At 40.2% G+C, this 23626-nt stretch overlaps 1 protein-coding gene across 1 annotated transcript in view; it reads right to left on the bottom strand.

Annotated features, from left to right (window-relative positions):
* Positions 1–23626, bottom strand: part of LOC147678061 (vomeronasal type-2 receptor 26-like) — a 74516-nt gene that overhangs the window by 7418 nt on the left and 43472 nt on the right. The window lies entirely within an intron of this gene.

Raw genomic sequence — 23626 nt, 5'->3', positions numbered from 1 at the left:
AAAAAATGAAAATAAACCGGAGGTCTTCTCTGGGACTACTCCATCTCCTCAGCATTAAAAGGAAACATGGCAGCAGCCAGTAATACTGAAGGAGCATCTGAACCCATCTCCCTGGAGTCTATACACTAAGTATCATGGCCCACAGAGAAAAAACACACACTGAGAGTCAGAGAGTTCAGGCAGCCTGTAGGAAGATGCAGGGACCCATTCATAAGATCTCCAAGACCTGCTCTGAGTTTGTGGAAAGAATGAATGAGGAGGAAGGCAGAGTGAACATGCTGGAAAAGGAAACCTCAACTCATAGAGAAATGACAGTGACACTGGACAATCGAATGTCAGATACCCGATCGAAGCTGGAGGACTTCGAAAATAGAATGAGACGGAATAACTTGAGGGTCTTGGACTTTCCAGAGGAGGATGAGGGGGTGATGCCTTACAATTTACTGGTGATCTTTCCAAAGGGGCTCTCCCTGAGTTAGGAAATTGGGACTTGGCTCAAAAAGTACAGCGTGCTCAGGTTCCTCTTTAAGCAGAAGAATCCTTCACAGTCAGCAGGGAGCAAACATTGTGTTATTCTGATCTACATAGGTAATTTTCTCCTTCGTCAGGCAATTTAAAATCTAGCCCATCCACACCGGCAGCGTTCTTTTAATGGGCATACGTTATTTGTCAGGCCTGATCACTGCCTTTCAACAGTAGGACGTCCCTGGCGATTTGACCAGCTGATCCAATCCTGTCAAAATAAGGGAGCTCAGGTCTTTTTATTGAATCCTGTCAAACTGAATGAACGAAGCAACATTTATTGAGCGCATGGCTACCCTGGGGCATCCCAGCACCAAGACAGTAGCAGAGAGGAATGGCACAGCATACTTAAGGGAAGATCCAGGTCTTCAATGATTTCCGGAAGGCTAAATGGCTAGTTTCCCTCCGTAGGCAGAGGGGAAGAGTATTCCACATCTTAGCAGCTTTGTAGGCAAATAGGTGGCTCTCTTAATCTTGGGTACAGTCGCCAGATGTAAATCATCAGAGCGCGACCGTCTATTTGGCACATAAGGATGGACCATGGAGTGGTTGATCGGGAGTCCATTTCCGGTTAGCGTCTTATGGTCAATGCACATGGCTTTAAAGCTGACTCTCTCCAAAACTTTTAGCCAATGGAGCAACTTCAAGGCGGGTTTTGCGGATTCTTTCGTGGGCGGACGCCGTTCATGGACACACATCGTGATTCAGTGATCAAGGGGACACACACTCATGCCTCACTGAAGGATTTTTGTTCCTTGCAACACTCTGCATGGAACTTTACGTATAATATTTTTGCCGCTTACTATTGAAATTAAACTTTATCCGGCGTCTCGACTCTGAGTTGCTTTTTGATTGGCCGCCTATTTACAGATACGCACACTTCTATTCAAGACTCATGGTACCCTGCCGGGTTGGAATTAGCACCGGACGTGGCTTTTCAAAAATTGTAAAACAGCAATTGAGCCCTGTAGAGTTGTAGAAGACTCTTTTCTACAATGAAACACGTGTCGGCTGGCTGTTTATAAACTTTATCGGATGCATGATTAAAGAAAAGATTAAGAACTAAGACTTCATCATTGGATTTTCCTGAATTGTTCCATAAATTAGTTTTCTATCTGTAGAGTAACTGTTTGTGTGTGCACAGGATTATCGTAAAAGGGTTTTGCGGATTGCTGGTTCGAGATCCCCATAAGCATCCTTGCAGCACAGTTTTGCGCCATTTGGAGCTTTATGAGGATTGAGACAGGAGCTCCGAGGTAAAGGGCATTCCAGTAGTCCAGGCGGGAAAGAATAAGCGCCTGTACCATAAGTCTTCTTGCCTGAAAGGGGAGAAGAGGGAGCACTTTACGGAGCATCCTTAGGATGTTGAAACAAGCAGCCGCCACCTTCCGTGCTTGGACCATGAAGCTACGATCCTGGTCGAATCAGAAGCCTAGACTCTTCATCTGGGTCTTAGGGACCGGAACGGGGCCCATACAGTCTGGCCAAAGAGCATCTACCCTGAAGAGGGAGGGGTTACCAAGGAGCATCAACTCGGTCTTGTCACAATTTAGCTTTAGGTATGATTGATGCATCCATTTGACTATCTCTTCGAGGCAGAGACAGAGGCCGATAGAGGCTTTGTCAGCATGGTTTAGTGTTAATACCAGTTGGGTGTAGTCAGCGTAAGTCACTAGATGAATCCCAAATGGGAGCACAATCTCTGCAAGTGGATTCATGGAGACATTAAAAAGAGATAGACTCAATGACTACCCCTGTGGGACTCCACATTGGAGAGGTAGAGGTTTTGAGGAGACATGACCCTCAAAGACCTGGAAGGATTTCTCGTCCAGAAATTATTGCAACCATGTTAGCGCTACCCCAGTCACCCCCAAACCTCTGAGTCGATGGATCAGAATTTGCTGGTTGACCATGTGAAAGGCAGCGCTAAGGTCCAAGAGAATGAATGCTTTTGATCCTCCAGCATCGAGAATTTTTTTTAGGCACGAGCAAAACCCAGTTAGAGAGGGATGAAGGAGATTGTGGGTGTCAAGAAATGTCGAGAGCTTTGCGATCCTATGCTTTGTTTTGTTATGCTATGCTATGTTTTGTTTTGCTATCCTATGCTTTGTTTTATTACACCATGCTAAGTTTTGTTGTGTTTTGTTACGCTATGCTCTGCTTTGTTATACTATACTATGTTTGTTGTGTTTTGCTATGCTATGCTATGCTTTGTTTTGCTATGCTATGTTTTGTTATGCTATGTTTTGTTTTGCTATGCTATGCTTTGTTATGCTGTGTTTTGTTATGCTATGCTTGCTATGCTTTTTTATGCTATGTTTTGTTATGCTATGCTTTGTTTTGATATGCTACGTTTTGTTGTATTTTGTTATGCTATGCTATGTTTTGCTATGCTATGATATGTTTTGTATTGTTATACTATGCTTTGTTTTGTTATGCTATGCTATGTTTTGTTGTCTTTTGCTATGTTTTGTTATGTTATGCTTTGTGTTATGTTATGCTATGTTTTGTTATGTTATGCTATGTTTTGTCCTGCTATGTTTTGTTGGGTTTTGTTATGTTATGCTATGTTTTGTTATACTATGCGATGTTTTGTTTTGCTATGCTTTGTTTTGTTATGCTATGCTTTGTTTTGGTATGTTATGTTTTGTTATGTTATGCTATGTTTTGTTGTGTTTCGTTATGCTATGCTATGCTTTGTTGTGTTTTGCTATGCTACGTTTTGTTTTGTTATGCTATGTTTTGTTCTGCTATCCTAAGCTTTTTTTTGTTATGATATGCTATGTTTTGCTATCCTATGCTTTGTTTTGTTATGCTATGCTATGCTGTGTTATGTTATGCTATGCTATGTTTTGTTACGCTATGCTATGCTGTGTTATGTTATGCTATGCTATGTTTTGTTATGCTATGCTATGTTTTGCTATGCTATGTTTTGTTATGCTATGCTATGCTTTGTTGTGTTTCATTATGCTATGCTTTGTTTTGCTATGCTATGTTTTGTTATGCTATGCTATGTTTTGTTATGCTATGCTAAGCTAAGCTTTTTGTGTTTTGTTAAGCTATGCTATGTTAGGTTATGCTGTGCTATGTTTTGTTATGCTGTTCTGTTTTGTTGTCTTTTGTTATGCTATGCTTTGTTGTGTTTCTTATGCTATGCTATGTTAGGTTATGCTATGCTGTGTTTTTTGTGTTTTGTTATGCTATGCTATGTTTTGTTGTGTTTTGCTATGCTATGCTATGTTTTGTTATGATATGTTTTGTTGTGTTGTGTTATGCTATGCTTTGTTGTGCTATGCTATTTTGTTGTGTTTTGTTATGCTATGTATTATGTTATGCTATTTTTTGTTGTGTTATGCTGTGCTTTGTTATGCTACGCTGTGTGTGTGGGGGGAGTTTGTGTGTGGGGGGGTTGTGTGTGTGGGGGGGGTTGTGTGTGTGGGGGGTTGTGTGTGGGGGGTTGTGTGTGTGGGGTTGAGTGTGTGGGGGGTTGTGTGTGGGGGGATGTGTGTGTGGGGGTTGTGTGTGGGGGGTTGTGTGTGTGGGGTGGGTTGTGTGTGTGGGGGGTTGTGTGTGTATGTGGGGTTGTGTGTGTGTGTAGGGGGTGTTGTGTGTGGGGGTTGTGTGTGGGGGGAGTTGTGTGTGGGGGGGTGTGTGTGGGGGGTTGTGTGTGTGTGTGGGATTGTGTGTGTGGGGGGTTGTGTGTGTGTGGGGTGGTTTGTGTGTGTGTGTGGGAGGGGTTGTGTGTGTGGGGGGTTTGTGTGCGTGGGGGGTTGTATGTTGGGGGGGTTGTGTGTGTGGGGTTGTTTGTGTGGGGGGTTGTGTGTGGGGGTGGGTTGTGTGTGTGGGGGTTGTATGTGTGGGGGGGTTGAGTATATGGGGGTTGTGTGTGTGGGGGGTTGTGTGTGTGGGGGGGGAGTTGTGTGTGGGGTTGTAAGCTTTTAAATACACCTCTTTCCCCCTGTCGACTGAGGCACAGGAAGCAAGGAGGAATGCACTCTTTAATTGCTCATCTAGCGTCAGTCAATATTAATGGTGTAATCAACACGTGACTCCAACGGGAAGGGCAGCACAGATATAATCAGGGCCATTACATTTTCTGGACAGTAGGCAGTTCATTGTAGGAAGTGAACTGTAGTGAAAACGTGATGTCTGTGACTGTTTATCTCAGGAATTTTGAAACGGGACCACAACATGTGGTGGTGAAGTGTTGGTGGTACCACATGGATGGTACAGCAAGTGGAGGAGGGTGAAGGACTGGGTGGGTGTGAGGGCTAAAGAAGTAGCGAAGCCTTTGAAACAGTTAGCAGAAGATGACTATTTTGAGTCATGTGGTTTACCTGTGTTCAGCAGGGCGCAACGTGTGTGTAGGTGTGTGTGTGTACGTGTGTGCGTATGTGTGTGTGGGTGTGGGTGTGCGTGTGCGCTTGTGTGCGCATGTGCTTTTTTATGTAATTATATGGGACGAGTCCAAGAATGGTAGAGGTCCAAGGGAACCGGAGTAATACAGGACTTTACAAAAAAGACAAGGTACTCAATGTAAGCTAATGCCTGTGGGCAGAACGTGCACTGATTAGCATGAGTAAGAGTGGAGAGAGGATGATAGTAAGGGAAAGGGAATTATCAATGCAGTTGAGGGGATTTCAAACATCTGCTGGGTACTAGCACAGTGTTCACTCAAGGTAAGGTGCATAAAGTAAGCGTTTGCTCAATCTAAAGGGTGGAAATTATGCTCACTTAAAAAAGCACATTTATCACCAATGTTTGAAAGGCGAGACCTAAAAAGCGAGGTGTAGCGAGCAAGTACGTTTGTTTAGGGAAAAAAAATGAAATTGGTTTGGCAGGACAGAGGAGAGTCAGGCATAAAACAAGCTCTCCGCATTGCTGTGGCGGAGGGGGGGGAGTGCATTCCTTTGAAGTCTGATGCCGAGGCACAGACAAATGGTGATGCGCGATGTGCACGCGGGGGCGGTGGAGCGGCAGACTTTGAAGTCTGATGCCGAGGGACAGACAAATGGTGGTGTATGACGTGGCTGGCATTATGTGTGCACAAGCATAGATCACATGAACTGCATGCGATCTGCAGCCGTTTTATTAGACTTTTCTTTTCCGCTTACTATAATCTCGCCGGAGCAATGAGCAAGCGTATTGGCTCGGGCGAGACATAACTAGGTTAGATGAAAGAGATTACTAAGGCGGGGGAATTCCTCCTTTTTGAAGAAGTGCCCTCACACACCCATGCAGTTATCATGCTTCATCATCGGGCATTTGCTCCTCATGGGGGGTGGTCCCCCATGGGCTCCGCAAGAGGGATCTTTATTGGAGTTCTTTTTAGGAGAAATGCCGCAGTGGTGAGTGTGGGTGTTTGGGCGAGGTAAAAAAGAGTGAGTGAATTTTAAAGTACTGCACTGATACCCAAAAAAACCTTTATTCTGGGGTCCGTGTAGTACGGTTAAAAATCAGTCACAAGAGAAGGCTTTTTGATCCAATTTTTCAGAGGGGTAAGTATTTTCCTTCTGCTTAGTCAACGTGAGGGTGATAGTGAAAGATGGGTCGGTTAGGTTGACATGTTTCCCGCCTAGAGGAGGTCCCTAATGGATCCAATGGCACTTCATCAGGATCGTGCAAGTAGTGAGAAAAGTGTAAAAATAGGGGTCTGAGAAGGCGACAGTCAGTAACCCCTATGGTACCTACAATCAGGTGTATTCACGGTGTCAATGCACCCAAAAGAGGAACGCCCACTTGTATTTTTTAAATCCAACCTAAAAAAGGAGAGAAGAGAGAAAGCAAAACTAATCTTTTAAACATGGTGGCCATCGCACTTATTAGTATCAAACTCTAAAAGTGCAAATGACTCATATACTGCATGTGCATCAGTGTTATGGACAGCAAGGCATGCTGTCACAATCATAACTTAAGTACCGGAGACCCGGCTCAAGCAGTGTTCACACACACTGCACATTGGTGCTCTTGATATTAACATTTACCGCAATTTATTGGTATCTCAGCAAACACAGTGTGCGTAGGAAAGACAGCATGCTAGGGTTCGCGTCCTTGGGAATTAGCACAAAGGCATCTGTCTGTGATAGTGAAAACATCTCTTTGGTGTGGGGGCCATGATTTGTGCTGCTACCAATGAAAACACTTGTCGTGCTGATTACTATAAGAAGAAGTTACTCCTGTGTGAATAATCGCTTTCAATACCATTATGTCACACACAAAAACATAAAAACACACAGACATATGGCATATACATCCTACCACAACGATTGGAAGTGGCTGGCCTCATCGGCGTGGAGCGCGGAATAGAAAGGGCTACCTATGAGTGAGATGGTAGACATAAACATTTGGCATTTATTTGAAAACATACCTCTCTCGTTGTGGTTGCATTGTGAAAAAAAATCACTAAGCCTCTCCTGGAACGCAGAGCAATACCTGACCACTGCTGCTCGAATGTCGGTAAGAGGCAGAAAACGCTGCTTCCTTATTTAGGCAAACCTGCATGAGAAATCGAAGATCCGAGTTGCGCAGAGGCATAGAATGTTACCTCACGTAGCGTGACTTCCACATCGTGGCGCCCATATTGGAAGTAGTATTGCCTAATTGGTGGGGCTGTGTTGTGGAAACCAAAGGAATCTCGGTATTAAAGCAAAATGCATAAGATGTATAAGATAGAAAAAGATAGAAAAAGAGCACAATAGACACAATCCCGCCAGGAGTTCTGGTAGAAGGAAACGGGTAATGATTAACGTACAAGTAAGAGAAAGAGTGTAATAAGTGTCAGTGGCCATCTTGACCATAATGCTAACGGATTCGCGATTGGCTTGTGCTCATCATTAACACAGCAAAACGCCTCTCAGACGCCCTACTTATACAAAATAATGTGGCAGAAAACGCCACAGTGATCTAAGGAGATACAGCCAAAAGGCTGGTTAGAAATAAACAGTTGTGTTTGTGGTGGACGAGACACAGTAGAACATTTAATCTGTTGACATATGTCACAACATAAAACATATTTTCTAGTTTTGTGGTATAAACCTTGCAACTAATATCTTTGCTGTAAGAGTGAATTGTTGGCAGCCACACTGGTATGTGGCAAAGCTATTCCCTACAATTGCTGCTACAATTAAAGCATGTCTGCGGTCCAAGGAAAGTAGATGCAATCTTTAGTAGCCTTCTCAGCAACCAAAATATAATTGTTGATATGAATCTTAGAGTGAGTTATCACTGCTATTTCAGCTGTGGCAACTGCAGATTTGGCAGCTTCATCATCCATAGAATTCCCTACGGTGTATGCTCAAACACGTACATGGACCGGTATACGCATAACATGAGTCCGTGGCAACCTATCCTTAAGATCAGCCACTTTAACCCAATGCAAATCCTGCTTGATTGGTCTACTCTTGGAATCTCTGCAATCAATTTGTTTCCAAAAATGAAAATTATCATTGAAAGATTATACCCATTAATACAAATCACACACAATAAGCGTGGGGATTTTAAAATCTGCATTTTCACGTGCAAGCAGTAAAGCCTTCAAATCAGCAAATTGCGCAGTGCAGGCGCCAAGAGCCTGTGTGCGAGTAATATGTGGGTGAAAAACTCTGTAGGAGATAGCACCAAGAATGTTGGTTCATGCTGCAGAATATTGCTGCTTAGAACCTATAGCCTGTTGTGTAGATCCTCCATTATAAATGACGGACCTATATTGGTCAAAAGGCAGAATTGAAGAACGCAATGAATAAACATGTTAGTATTCCCAAATCTCTTGTGTTTGTAAAGATAGGTCAAAGATGAAGTCTACATCCATGGCTGTAAAGGATGTAGCTCATTGCATCCAATGAGGATGGAGTGCTATGGAATTTGGAACACTGGCGTTCGTTACTGCCTCCATGGTGGGCACAGGTGAAACAACAATAATTTGTTTACGTTGAGCAAGTGGTTGTTCCTTCAAAATGGGCATCTTTACAGTAGTCAGATTTTTTTCAGTGGAAGCAAAATGCATTTCAACAGGTGAATACAAATGCACTTTATATGAAAGGGAACTGTTTGACCTTCATTAAAGGTGTCATATGTAAATCCAATTGCACCCGCTAAAATATTGAGGACTATTGTAGTGTTTACGCATGTATGTAAATTGTGTGATTCAAGCAAATCAGACTGGAAAGATCTGAGAGTTGCAGTGTGTTCCGACATCCAGCACAAAGCGAAGCAGAAAAATCTGGGCAGATTAAGTCATATAGTGGCTTAATACTTTGTGCTTAATCAGGTATGTATGTCCTTCAAAAATTCAAGAATCATAGCAGAGACTGCAATTCTTTAAGTGTGTTCAGAGACTGTAACTGTACACACTTTTCCAAGAAATGAGAGGGCAAGCCTTATTGGTGAGTTCATATTCTAAGAAAAGGCACCAAGAAAAGTGATATAAGACTTGTTGAAGTTAAATTTGTAATCAAATTCAGAGAATTGCAAAAAAATCAAATCCACTGGATCACTGACATAATATTGATTACAAAAATATCCCCATACACAAATATCAACACATAAATATTGATGTCAAAATTATTGAGATCCTATCTTTATAATGTAAAGTACAAAAATATCGAAAAAATAATATTGATGTAAAAAATATTGATGTACAAAATATAGTTTTTTATATATAAAAAGTAATGTTGAATACATAAATTAATAAAATGAACTTTAACAAAAATTATTTAGATGTAATACACATTTAACAAACATACATATATAAAATGTAATATATATATATATATATATATATATATATATGTATATTTACTTTATAACAATTAATAAACGTATAATTTTAATTCATTTTATAATGCTAAAAATATATAAAAATGTACACGTATATATATATCCTGAACTATTTACACCCCTGGCGCTGAGGAAGGCAGTGAATACGCCGAAATGCATTCGCCTGTTGAGGGTGTTGGTGGACTGATACTTACCCATGTGATGGAATAAAGCCGTTTCCCTCACTGTTCCCCTGGTGTGGCCTCTTCATCTTTTCTTCGGTAAAGGTTTGGAGTGTGGATATTTCAGCGCGGTTTCCAGTTACGCGCTAAAAGGCCCCCGCTTTGTCAAGCAGGCTCTGGACAGCTGGGTTCCGCTTCTGTGGAGGATTGTATCTGGGTTACCGGAATTACCAGAGCCACCCTGCAAGTTCGGGACACGATACGGCGGTGTTGAGGTATTCTGCCTCACGCTGGACGATGGTTTGATTCCAGCCTTGTCCCCGTCTAAAGTACTCCCGGTGACGGCAGGGTAAAGCGGTTGAGGAGATGAGGAGACAGCGTGTTCCGCCAGCATGGAGATAAGGAAGGTTCCCCTCAGCAACTCTGTGCACCCGCCCCACGCAACAGCATCCAGACACGAACAAGAACAATGCAACCTGGGACTGGTAGGCGCTGAGACATTAACGAACCACCAGAGCTGTTAGCGTTAGGCATAAACCTTTAAGGAGCGGGACACTGGGCCACCTATCAGGAAGGACGGGATAATATATCTGTGAAATGAGAGCCTTCCTGAACTATTTACACCCCTGGCGCTGAGGAAGGCAGTGAATACGCCGAAATGCATTTGCCTGTTGAGGGTGTTGGTGGACTGATACTTACCCATGTGATGGAATAAAGCCGTTTCCTTCACTGTTCCCCTGGTGTGGCCTCTTCATCTTTTCTTCGGTAAAGGTGTGGAGTGTGGATATATATATATATATATATATATACACCTATAACATAACATCTAATAAAAAAACATATTATAAATTAAAACATTACAATATTTAATAATTTTTAAACTTACATTTTGCACTCCATTGAGTGCAACAGTAGGGAAACTGTTGGACACCGGAGGGGAAAAAATTACTATTCCCACTCCAATGAGTGCAACAGTAGGAAAAGTGTTGGATAGCGGAGAGGTAATAATTATTATTCCCACTCCAGTGAGTGCAACAGTAGGGAAAGTGTTGGATAGCTGAGGGGTAAATATCACTATTCCCACTCCAGTGAATGCAACAGTAGGGAGAGTGTTGGATAGCGGAGGGGTAAAAGTTACTATTCCCACTCCAGTGAGAGCAACAGTAGGGAAAGTGTTGGATAGCGGAGGGGAAGAAATTACTATTCCAACTCCAGTGACTGCACCAGTAGGGAAAGTGGTGGATAGCCGAGGGGTACAAATTACTATTCCCACTACAGTGAATACAATAGTAGGAAATGTGTTGGACAGCTGAAGGGTAAACATTAATATTTCCACTGAAGTTAATCCAAAATTAATAACAAAATATCAACTTCAGTACAAAAGATGTTAAAAAACAATAAAAAGAAAACATATATAAAATATTTAAAATTACAAAAGATAGAAACATATTGCAATGTTAAGAAAAAACATTTACAAACAAATAACTATATTTAATAGAAATCAATTATAAACAAAAACATTAATGGTTACATAAATGTAATATTTTTTTATTTCCTACCCTATAACACCACACAGTTCACAACACATTTCTGAATTTCTATAAAATGGCCTCCATAATTAACATAAATAATTATCAAATACATAAATAGTATTAATTAAAAAAACAAATTAAATCATAAAAATTAATTTACTCACCAAAAAGTCACCCTATAAAACCAAAATTCATACTAAAAAAAGCAATTACCATAAATCTTTATCAACTAATGAATTAATATTAATGAGCAATTCAGAGAATTGCAAAAAAATCAAATCCACTGGATCACTGACATAATATTGATTCCAAAAATATCCCCATACACAAATATCAACACATAAATATTGATGTCAAAATTATTGAGATCCTATCTTTATAATGTAAAGTACAAAAATATCGAAAAAATAATATTGATGTAAAAAATATTGATGTACAAAATATAGTTTTTTATATATAAAAAGTAATGTTGAATACATTAATTAATAAAATGAACTTTAACAAAATTATTTAGATGTAATACACATTTAACAAACATAATAAATAAATGTAATTTAAAAAATGGAAACATACATATATAAAATGTAATATATATATATATATATATATATATATATATATATATATATATATATATATATATATATATATATGTATATTTACTTTATAACAATTAATAAACTTATAATTTTAATTTATTTTATAATGCTAAAAATATATAAAAATGTACAAGTATATATATACATATATATATATATATATATATATATACACCTATAACATAACATCTAATAAAAAACATATTATAAATTAAAACATTACACTATTTAATAATTTTTAAACTTACATTTTGCACTCCATTGAGTGCAACAGTAGGGAAACTGTTGGACACCGGAGGGGAAAAAATTACTATTCCCACTCCAATGAGTGCAACAGTAGGAAAAGTGTTGGATAGCGGAGAGGTAAAAATTATTATTCCCACTCCAGTGAGTGCAACAGTAGGGAAAGTGTTGGATAGCTGAGGGGTAAATATCACTATTCCCACTCCAGTGAATGCAACAGTAGGGAGAGTGTTGGATAGCAGAGGGGTAAAAGTTACTATTCTCACTCCAGTGAGAGCAACAGTAGGGAAAGTGTTGGATAGCGGAGGGAAAGGATTTACTATTCCGACTCCAGTGACTGCACCAGTAGGGAAAGTGGTGGATAGCCGAGGGGTACAAATTACTATTCCCTCTACAGTGAATGCAATAGTAGGAAATGTGTTGGACAGCTGAAGGGTAAACATTAATATTTCCACTGAAGTTAATTCAAAATTAATAACAAAATATCAACTTCAATACAAAAGATGTTAAAAAAACAATAAAAAGAAAACATATATAAAATATTTAAAATTACAAAAGATAGAAACATATTGCAATGTTAAGAAAAAACATTTACAAACAAATAACTATATTTAATAGAATCAATTATAAACAAAAACATTAATGGTTACATAAATGTAATATTTTTTTTATTTCCTACCCTATAACACCACACAGTTCACAACACATTTCTGAATTTCTATAAAATGGCCTCCATAATTAACATAATTAATTATCAAATACATAAATATTATTAATTAAAAAAAAAAACTAAATCATACAAATTAATTTACTCACCAAAAAGTCACCCTATAAAACCACAATTCATACTAAAAAAAAGCAATTACCATAAATCTTTATCAACTAATGAATTAATATTAATGAGCAACTAATTATTAATTAATGAAACATAAAATACTTTCCAGCCTCTAACCCAATAAACACCACAACATGCACCTAAAAATGTAAATCATTACACAATTTCCATACCTATTTTTACATTATTAAATTATTATCAATGAACAACTTATTAATCAATTTAAAGTAATTTACTTCCCAATCTTTACCACTATAAACCCCACAACTCATATCTCAAAGTATTTCCACAATTGTCATATTTATTTTTTAATAATTCATTACCCTTAATCATCAATTAATTATAAATAAATTTCTTCCCACCCTATTCCCCTATAAACCTACAACCGGCTCCTACAAAAATGACACAATCCACATATTTACCAATTAATTAATAATAATTAACAACTAATTAATTAAGATTTCATCATAAATTAATTCTCACAATTAACATTATAAAATGTATATTAAATACATATTAATACATTAAAAATAGTAATAACTTGATTACAATTAAATTACTTTCCGTCCTATCCCCCTATAAACCCACAAACCGCTCCAAAAAAACAATTAACATAATTAGCAATTAGTTAATTAGTAACAATTAAAATTAACAACCAATTATTCATTATCTATTAATACATTTATTCACACACAACACTATAAAAATCTAAATTATATAAATAGGAATAAATAAAAAATAATTATTAATGTATTACCCCTATTCCTCTATACACCCACAACCCGCTCCTAAAAAAATACACACAATTAACATAATAACCAATTAATTAATTAATTAAAAATTTACAACCAATAAATAATCAACTAATAATAACCTTATTCCCACTATTAACACTATAAAATCTAAATCAAATAAATACTAATAAATGCTAAATATAAATTAGTTTATTATAATTAAATTACTTCCCACCCTATTTCCCTATGAACCCAAAACCTGCTACAGAACTAAAAAACACCAAATTTAATTAACATAAAATTAATAACTACTAAAAATTTAACAAATATATTTTTAAAAAAGAAATACTTATACAAAAAATAAATCATAAACTTTAAAAATACAAACTAAAATACATAATACTAACTTAAAAATCTATATTTTAAACAACTATGGGGCCGAATCCGATCTGGGTCAGAAAGCACTCCGACCGAGCCGGATCCCGGGGGTTTTCCGACTGATCCGGACTCCTGCAGTCCGACCGAGCGAGTACGATGCAACCGTATGCTGTCGGAGTCAGTTCGGTTGGACTCCCATTGAAGTCAATAGAAGCTGGTCGTACGATGCAAACATGGGCTCCCATTGACTGAATGGGTATGTCGCGGACAAGTGCGCCCCCTACAGTGGGAACGCGTCAGTGCCATCTTCATTGTACCTGCCTGCGTTGGGAAGAGCCATGGGTCTTCCCCTGTGTCTGAGTCGTACGGCTGCGGGTAACAGGGGCGCCAACTCGATCCGGCTGTCCGATTCGAGCATCGCACTAGCTAGGTCGTGAAAAGTCTCTATTGCGTGTCATAGTTTGCTTGTGACCGAGTCGTACGGAGCGGTTCGGACCCGGAAACAATTCGGACGGAGATTTCGTGATTGTTCGCATCGCACTTCGACGTCCAAACCTGTGTATGACTCAGATGGAAATCCAGCCTCCGAATCGGATCCGCTGATGCCGAACCCGATTTGGTGCCCTTCCGACCAAGATCGGAATCGGCCCCTAAATATTTGCATACAATATTACTAACTTCAATATTTTCAAAATAATATTTTTTACCTTAAAGTAAATATTCTTGCCCACAATATTTTTGCTGTCGATATTTCTGTATCACGATATTTCCAACTTGGTATTTGTGTATGTTGATGTTTAAAACTTGATATTCTGTCTATACACCGTCAATATCATGAAGAATCAACATAATTTGCCCCACAAAAACACCTAGGCTGTTTTTATAGCCCACAGGAAGTCAGACATAGCACATCTAAAAAAAGAGGGCGCTAAATGCAGACCAGTCACGGCTCTCTGGGGCCAGATTGTGATTGAAAAAGCATTGAAAGTATCGAAGCTGGTTTTATATTTTTTATGGACAATGTTGTTAATCAGTGCATTACTATGGTAATTTTACACTGCAAATGTGTGAGTATGACTATTCAAATGTCTGTAATCTAAGACTATGCGATAAGAATGTTCAGGTTAATAACATGATTCAAAGAATCCATATCCCAACCTGTATGATTACGATAAAGAGCAGGGGCCAATGCAAGGGTCCATTCATAAGCATAAGCCTGTTTACCTTTGTCAGGGACATGGTGTGAGAAAGAAGTGAGAAAGTCATAAGAAGTAGTTAAATTGCCCAAAAAGATTGCGTTAATGGTGCCTTTAATTTCACCTTCAATTTGAGAATCCAAGTGATATAATTTGTCTGGTGAGGCCATACCGGTGTCAACGCTTTCAACTGTAATAAATGTTTCAATATCTTTCTCCACCCACATCTGGCGTACTACGGTGACCTCTGCCGTGCTGTCAAGGAGAGTCACCACCCAACTCCTGTTCAGACGGAGGGTTCTCACCATCTGTTGAATATTTATCTGTTAATGCTGCAACTTTCTTTTTCTGAAAAGAGGCTTTATGAGGAGCAGGTCTATCCTCTGTCTTTATTTTCACATCAGACCAGCGTTGTGTCTCCCTTTTCAGTTGCACATACTCTGCTTGCCTGCGATCAGATCACCCTCATCTATTGTACTGATGTTTCAATGATTCCTGAATGGAACGAGGAGAACGGGTGTGAGGAATCTGATACCTATCAGGAGTTTTTATTTTGCTGCTATCACAAAAACCTTATCATCTTTCAGAATATTCAGGGGGCGGAGTACCTCTGCGATGTCTAGGCTTATGGTGTTTAGTTTTGTCCCTTTGTTTCTTAGGCAAAATCGTGCCAGCCTGGAATCCTTATCAGAACCTGGCTTTAAAAGAGGTGGAACTGTAGTTCTGGTACCCAAACTATTGCATCCCAAAGACGTTTATACTTTCGCAATAATACAAGGCAACTTTTGTTTGAAGTCTGCAAACTACAATGGCGAGTCGCTGGCGTATGGCCAAGGATGCTGCTTTACCTTTAACATTAGAAAAAATCATTTCAGAGACAAGGGGAAAATTTTCCACAAGTTTCATCCCCAAATCGGGGGCAGGGCCTGCCCCATGTTCATTCTTTATTTATTTGAGGATGTTCAGTAGAACGGCCATTGAGGAAATGCAATGACAAAGAGTGTAAACGGTGGGAAAAATAGTCCCCCTAGTGTTGCAGTTAAAGATAGTTGGAACCAGATCATTAGGAAAGCATATAGTAAGAAGTTTGTGCTTATCTTGTGGTGCCATAAGTGGAAAAACAGCATTAAGATGATCTATTTTCTGGGCAATCCAAAATGGAATTTCTTCATTATTTGTGGGTCGTTTGCGCATAAGTGAATTAACAACTACAGGACTGATGAAGAGCCCTGTAGGCTGTTGAGCCGGCATTTACAAGCCGATACTGGCCGGAGCAGCCAACAAAGTACAAGAAATGAATTACGTAAGTTGTCTATGTAGGCCGACTTAATGTTAAATAAAGCACATGTCTGAACCAAATTAAGGGCATTTAAATCTGAATATAGGGTATAACCCTCTAACATCGGCCATATGACCCCTTCAATTAGTAAATGGGCACATTTGAACATTTTCAAAGACATGGGGAAGGGCACCATAAACCAAGTTTGGTGTTCCAAACTGTAGAAGGAATCTAAAGCAGGGCATACAGATGATAAGCACCAGAAGCCCGAGGCACAGTATAGTCATAAAAATTATTATCATTAGCATCAACAGCTGGAACTGTGACCCAGGAATAAAAACAATTCAAAGCGGAACTCAGCTTCCACTTCTACCGCAAAAATTACTGGAGCCCCCTCATTAGGGATTCATATTGAAGCAAACACTGAGCAACTGCCAGAAGGCAATTAACATTAATAGCCATGACCTGAACCACAGCTAACTGGAAGAAGATTCCAACGGTAGCACACGGTGAGTATGGACCTTTTAATATTCAAGTAAAAAAAAACTGGGTAGGAGAAACCCCCAATGCCACGGACGTCTCAGAGAAAAGGGTGCTAGGGTATTGTGGACAAATGCAAAGAGAACAATTGATGGACAGAATGCAGAACAATGTCATACATTCACCCCAGTACAGGGATCTGGGCCTAAATCCATAGTTTTTTTGCTCACCATGCCATTCTAGTTTGAACACAGCCATATGTAAATCAGTCTTGACCCTGTGCCCATTGGAAACAGCCCAGCCCTAACTGCCAGGCCAGGTCCTCCCTGGACTGGAAACAAGCATCCTAGGACCAGTTCCGGGCTTTCAGCCCTCATCAGCCCGGATAGCTAGACTCCTGTGGCATGAAGAGCACAGGGCCCACGTCTGGGCATACCCGTCCCACGCAGAGGGACAAATGCAAAAAGAACAATTGATGGACAGAATGCAGAACAATGTCATACATTCACCCCAGTACAGTGATCTGGGCCTAAATCCATCGTTTTTTTGCTCACCATGCTATTCCAGTTTGGACCCTGCCATATGCAAATCATTCTCGATCCTGCACCCAATGGGAACAGTCCAGCCCAAACTGCCAGGCCAGGTCCCCCCTGGACTGGAAACAAGCATGCTAGGACCAGTTTTGGGCTTTCAGCCTTCATCAGCCAGGATAGCTTCACTCCAGTGGCATGGAGAGCACGGTACCCACATCTGGACATACCCGTCCCACTCGGGGTGACAAATGCAAAAAGTACAATTGATGGACAGAATGCAGAACAATATAAAACATTCACCCCAGTACAGAGATCTGTGCCTAAATCCATCGTTTTGTTGCTCACCATGCCATTCCAGTGCAGACACAGCCATATGCAAATCAGTCTTGACCCTGCGCCCAATGGGAACAGTCCAGCCCGAATTGCCAGGCCAGGTCCTCCCTGGCCTGGAAACAAGCATCCCAGGACCGGTTTTAGGCTTTCAGCCCTCATCTGCCAGGATAGCTTGACTCCAGTGGCTTGGAGAGCACGGGACCCACGTCTGGGCATACCCGTCCCACTCGGGGTGACAAATGCAGAAACGAGAGACACCTTAACATACAGACCCTGGGAACCCCTGGACCATATAAAAGGGACTTATGAGTAAGTTAACTTATTCCAATTGTGGGCTAGTCAATAAGAAATGCATGTTTTAAGGTTCAGAGCACTGGCATTGTGGCATGTTTGGCAGACTCAGTACACCTTCATATTTAAACAATCAGCAACTGTAGTCCAATAACCTGGGGGGTGATCATGCAAAAATGGGCATTTCCATACAATGTTGCCTAAATATTCATGTAGTGAGTTAGTGCTTATGTGTTAAGGAAATGTTGTGCGTAAAACCAAGCAGAATGAAAAAATAAAACCAATTCTGGTAACAGCCGAGGAGGATGGATATGAAGCAGAGGCCTCCAGCAACCCAGCACTATATCCTGGAAGCTGCCAACCCCACCTATACTTTAGACCGGTATCCTTTGAAGACGCACGTGCCTGGTCTGTCTCGACTTCAGAGTTTTATGGAGGCACTTGGGTTTACTGACGTATCGAGATGGCACCACTGCAAGGCAATATACATTCCACTCTGGGGTACATAATAGCCTATCCAGAATAGACTACTTCCAAGCCTCAGCAGATAGTCTCAGGAACATTGATAGTATAGAGATTAGGCCTAGAGGTATCTCCGACCATTTTCCGGTGCTATTAATATACACAAATCACCACAAAACTTGGAGGCATATTTACCCCATTTACCCTGGCTATTTACAAGTCCCGAAGTTCAAAAGAGCTATCATTACGGCGACAAAACACTACTTCCAAGAGAATGTCCTGTCGGTCAGCCCTCCGACTACCCTATGGGAGGCCTATAAAGCTGTCATTAGAGGGCAGGCCATTGTTTCTATTGCACAAGCGGGAGAAGCAGCAGGAACTGCATGATTTAGAGCTAGAGTTGCATGACGCTGAGGCACAACATTCCAACAACCTACGCTTGATACATCCCAGACCTTGAGTATTAGGCAGCAACAGTACACAGAGTATCTTAGAGAGGCAACCAAGTTGCGGTTCACAGCCACAAAACATAAGATATACGAAACCGGTGACAAAGCAGGAAAGCTTCAGGCGTGGCTAGATAAAAGGGAATGGGGTAATACATAGATAGCACGGATTCAGATGGGAGAGGGGCAAATGACAACAGACCCGCAGACAATAGTACACACACTAGCACAGCATTTTCAACAAGTGAATACGTCGTCCTCCACAATGACAATGGAAGAAGTGCTGACTTATATAAAAGATATAGATATGCCTAAGCCCACCCCGGAGGCATGCCCTCGCGCTTGAGACAGACCTCACAATGGAGGAACTAAAAGGGGCGATCCGGTTATTGTAATCTGGCAAAGTGGTAGGACCTAACGGTATGCCTATTGAGCTATATAAAAAGACGGCGGGGAATATTGCCCCATACCTACTGCCTATGTACTCTGATAGCCTGCAGGTAGGCAAACTACTGCTAGATCAGCGACTGGCCACCATAATGGCGATGCCTAAACCGGGAAAGCCTGCAGCAGAATGTACCTCGTATCGCCCGATATCGCTGATCAATGCAGAGGCTAAAATCCTTGCAAAGTTATGGCGATTAGACTAACACTGCATCTTACGACCTTGATACATCCGGATCAGTCCGGTTTTATGCCAGGCAGAAATACGGCACTGAACCTGAGATGCCTGCATGGGGTGATGGCCCGTATTCCATATCTTCAGGAACCAGCCGTCATACTCTCCTTGGACGCACAAATGGTGTTTTATATGGTTGAGTGGCCCTTCCCGTGTGCAGTGCTTCATCAATTGGGCTTTGGCCCCAAATTTTGCGCATGGGTTCGTCTCCTGTACACTAAGCCTGTGGCGCATGTTGCGGCCAATGGACATATTTCTGACGACTTTCCACTGGCACGGGGAACACGCCAAGGCTGTCCCTTGTCGCCACAGCTTTTTGCCCTGGTGCTGGAGCCTCTGGCAGCGTGGATTAGGTGGGAACCAAAGATACGGGGACTCAAGTGGGCGGAAGGGTGGGAAGACCGCATCTCCCTGTATGTGGATGATGCACTGTTATATATGGCCTTCCCCAGGCGCTCCATACTGATTCTCTACGAAATCTTTGGGAGGGTATCTGGATACACCATAAACTGGTCCAAATCTGTCTTATACGTACTACACGCCCCCCCACCGCAACTCCCTGAAGACTGCCCGCTCCAGGTCACTGATGACACATTTAAATATTTAGGAATATACATAGCAGCCAATCCAGATGATTTCTTTAAAAGAAATCTGATGCCCCGTTAGAGCGCCTAAAGAGAGATACAACACACTGGGGATCATTGCCGCTGACACTGTTGGGAAAGTCAGCGCTTTTTAAATTAATGGCACTTCCTCGATTTCTGTATGCGCTGGAAAACACGGTGCACAGACAAAATATTGACTCCAAAATATCGAATGGACAAAATATCGAGTTAAAAATATCGACAATAATAAAATATCGATAACAAAAATATCGTTGGTCAAAATATCGAATAAAATAATGATTAAAAAATATCGAGTACAAAAATATCGACTCAAAAAAATTGACAAGACAAAATATCTATAAATAGTCAAAGTAAAAATTTTTGATAATATGTAGAAAAAAGGTTAAAAAAAATGTATTAATAGTAATATAAATTGTAGTTAATGTTTAGGAGCAGGATGTTGGGTTGATAGGGGATAGGGGTGGGGAGTAATTGAATAATAATTAATTTATTAATATATGTTTGTAAATATTTTTATTAATAATTAATTGGTAATTAATTATTATTAATTAGTTAATTAATTAATATAATTTTGTACATATTTTTATTTAGTAATTAATTGGTAGTTAAATAATATTAATTAGTTAATTACATTAATTAGAGTAATTTATTTATATATATAATTTTTAGTTATTGTTAATTAATTAATTGGGAAAAATAATATTAATTATTAAATTAAATTAATTACAGCTAATGTGCTAATATATTTACTTTATTGTTATTGTTAATTAATAATTAATTGGTAAGTAAATAATATTAATTAATTTTGGGTAAAGGAGTATTTTTAGGGTTCAGGGTCAGTTTTCAGTGTTTGGGTAAAGGGGTATTTTTAGGGTTCAGGGTCAGTTTTCAGTTTTTGGGTAAAGGGGTATTTTTAGGGTTCAGGGTCAGTTTTCAGTTTTTGGGTAAAGGGGTATTTTTAGGGTTCAGGGTCAGTTTTCAGTTTTGGGGTAAAGGGGTATTTTTAGGGTTCAGGGTCAGTTTTCAGTTTTTGGGTAAAGGGGTATTTTTAGGGTTCAGGGTCAGTTTTCAGTTCTTGGGTAAAGGGGTATTTTTTGGGTTCAGGGTCAGTTTACAGTTTTTGGGTAAAGGGGTATTTTTTGGGTTCAGGGTCAGTTTTCCCTACTGTTTTATAGTATGTTACTATATATATATGTTTTAACAAATAAGATTGTAAAAAATTATTTTTATTATTTTCATTTATTATTTAATTATTATAAGTTAATTTAAGTATTTTTAAGTATATTTTAGTAATTAAATTTGAATATTAATTTAATTTAACACTGTTTTTAATAAACTCGATATTTTTTACAACTATAGTATTGTAAACGATATTTTGTACTCAATATTTTTGTACTTACCTGTTTGTAGATACAAACTCCATATTTTGACTGTCGCTATTTTGTCCACGATATTTTTGCAAGTCGATATTTTGTCCCTCGATATTATTTCAGTGATCCGGAAAACACACTGTGCCCAGTACCTCCAAGCTACTTCTAAACGATAGCAGCCCAGGTTTCCAACCTGTTGAGGGGTAATAACGGCGCGCATAGCGCAGAACAAGTTGACTTGTGGATGGTACGATGGTGGGATAGCACAATTATACAACTGGGCGGCACAACTAAATATAATCAACCAGTGAATACATGCCCCACAAGTAGACCCCGCATATAAAGCGGGCAGGTTCATATTGGGAACCGGAAATATGCTCTCTGCTATTTACAACAAGAGACAACCCCCTGCATTAATACGGCCCACACAACACACAGTCACCACATGGCATGCTGCACAGGCTAAAATGGGCTGGCAAGGGGTTATAACCCAACTCACTCCTCTTTGGGACACAAAGTGGCTGGGAAGGCTCAGGAATAGTAAAGGCTTCGAGCAGTGGGACGCAATAGGCAAATCCACGGTGGGTGACATGTGGAATAAGGGGGAAGTAATTACATTTGAGCGCCTCCTGCAACAATATGAACTGACACCCTCCGAAATCTTTAGATACATGCAGATAAAACACGCACTGACAGCAGCCATACCACCTGGTACTGAGGTACCGGAGGCCTCTCCCTTGTAGGACAGGTTACTGACAGATTGTATGCATAAGTGGGCTACATCATTCACTTACCGGAAGTTAGTGAACAACCTTCCGGACCCCACGGCGCCACTCAGGGACAAATGGTCCTGCGATGTAGGCGACCTTGACGACACAGAATAGCAGGAGGTATATGCCTTGCTGAGGGAGGTGGGCATACCTTCACGGCACAGACTAGTGCAGCTTAAAATCCTACATCGAACCTACTACACTAGGCCCACCCTGTGTAAGATGGCAAAAACATGACATCCATATTGCTTACGGCGCTGTCGGGAGGAGGGTACTTTTTACCATACCATATGGCACTGCCCGAAAATTGCTGACTACTGGAAAAAAGTGATGAGAACAATATCGCAGACAGAGGGGGTGTCATTGGTACCGGAGCCCAAGAGGTGTTTGTTAAATATATCGGAGCCAAATGACCTTACTCACCCGGCACAAGACCGGTTGCTAAAAGCAATATCGCGCAAAAATGGGGGGCGGAGGAGGTGCCGTCTCTAGCCGCTTAGTGCAAAGACATGGACACAGCGATGGTGGCCGAGAGAACAGTGTTCATTAATCGTGGATGTCCCCGGAAATGGAACAAGCTATGGGGAGCGTGGAATGAATTCAGGGGAGACATTTGTGAACCACCGTGGGAACAGAGGGAGGAAAGTACGGTTAAAGAACACTAAGGGGGGCAGCATGAAGAACACGAAGGGGTATTGTTATAGATTCTGACGAAATGTACACCAACTGGAGGTCTTCAGCCTTGCTGACTATGAATATAATACAGCAGAATCTAAAAAAAAAGGGGGAAAGGGTTTAAAAGGATTCCTCCTTTTTTTCAAATCCATTACCAACCCCACTAGGGAGTCTGTCACTTTTCAATTAAATGTGACTGGAACTTGGGTTGCATACCATTAATACACCTTATAGCGTATCACAATTTAGAATGGCTACCCAATCTACTTCCCAACTGTGAATCGGTATCCAGTCGTAAACCCACTTTAGAAGTAGGTAAGACTTGAACAATTCCTAAAATTGATTTGTTACACTGAAAAAAGTATACAGTCACCAACACCGAACATCAGTGTTTGTAACCACAAACAATTTTACATTCTAGGCCACTCTTACCCATCAAACAACAAAAAGTAGTTATTGAGTATGCAAAAAACAGCTGATAATGTGTGTTAATGGTACTTCATTAGGCAGCTACAGAGCTCAAAACCAATGTGGCACATGGAAAGGGGCTGATAATGTACATGCTTGCTCAAATGATTAGCCAGAGAGAATTGTGGTTGTTCAAAATGCCAGTTCTAGAGATCCTACAAAAGGCCATAGTTCTTCAAACAGTCATCCTTCTAAGATTCCTTTAAGCTATTAATTCCTTTAAAATAAATCCTCAGCGA

The sequence above is a fragment of the Lissotriton vulgaris genome, chromosome 12, assembly GCF_964263255.1.
Source record: "Lissotriton vulgaris chromosome 12, aLisVul1.2, whole genome shotgun sequence".
In the NCBI taxonomy this organism is placed as follows: domain Eukaryota; kingdom Metazoa; phylum Chordata; class Amphibia; order Caudata; family Salamandridae; genus Lissotriton; species Lissotriton vulgaris.
The sequence above is the reverse complement of the archived record's forward strand: the minus strand, read 5'-3'. Positions and strand labels throughout refer to the sequence as shown.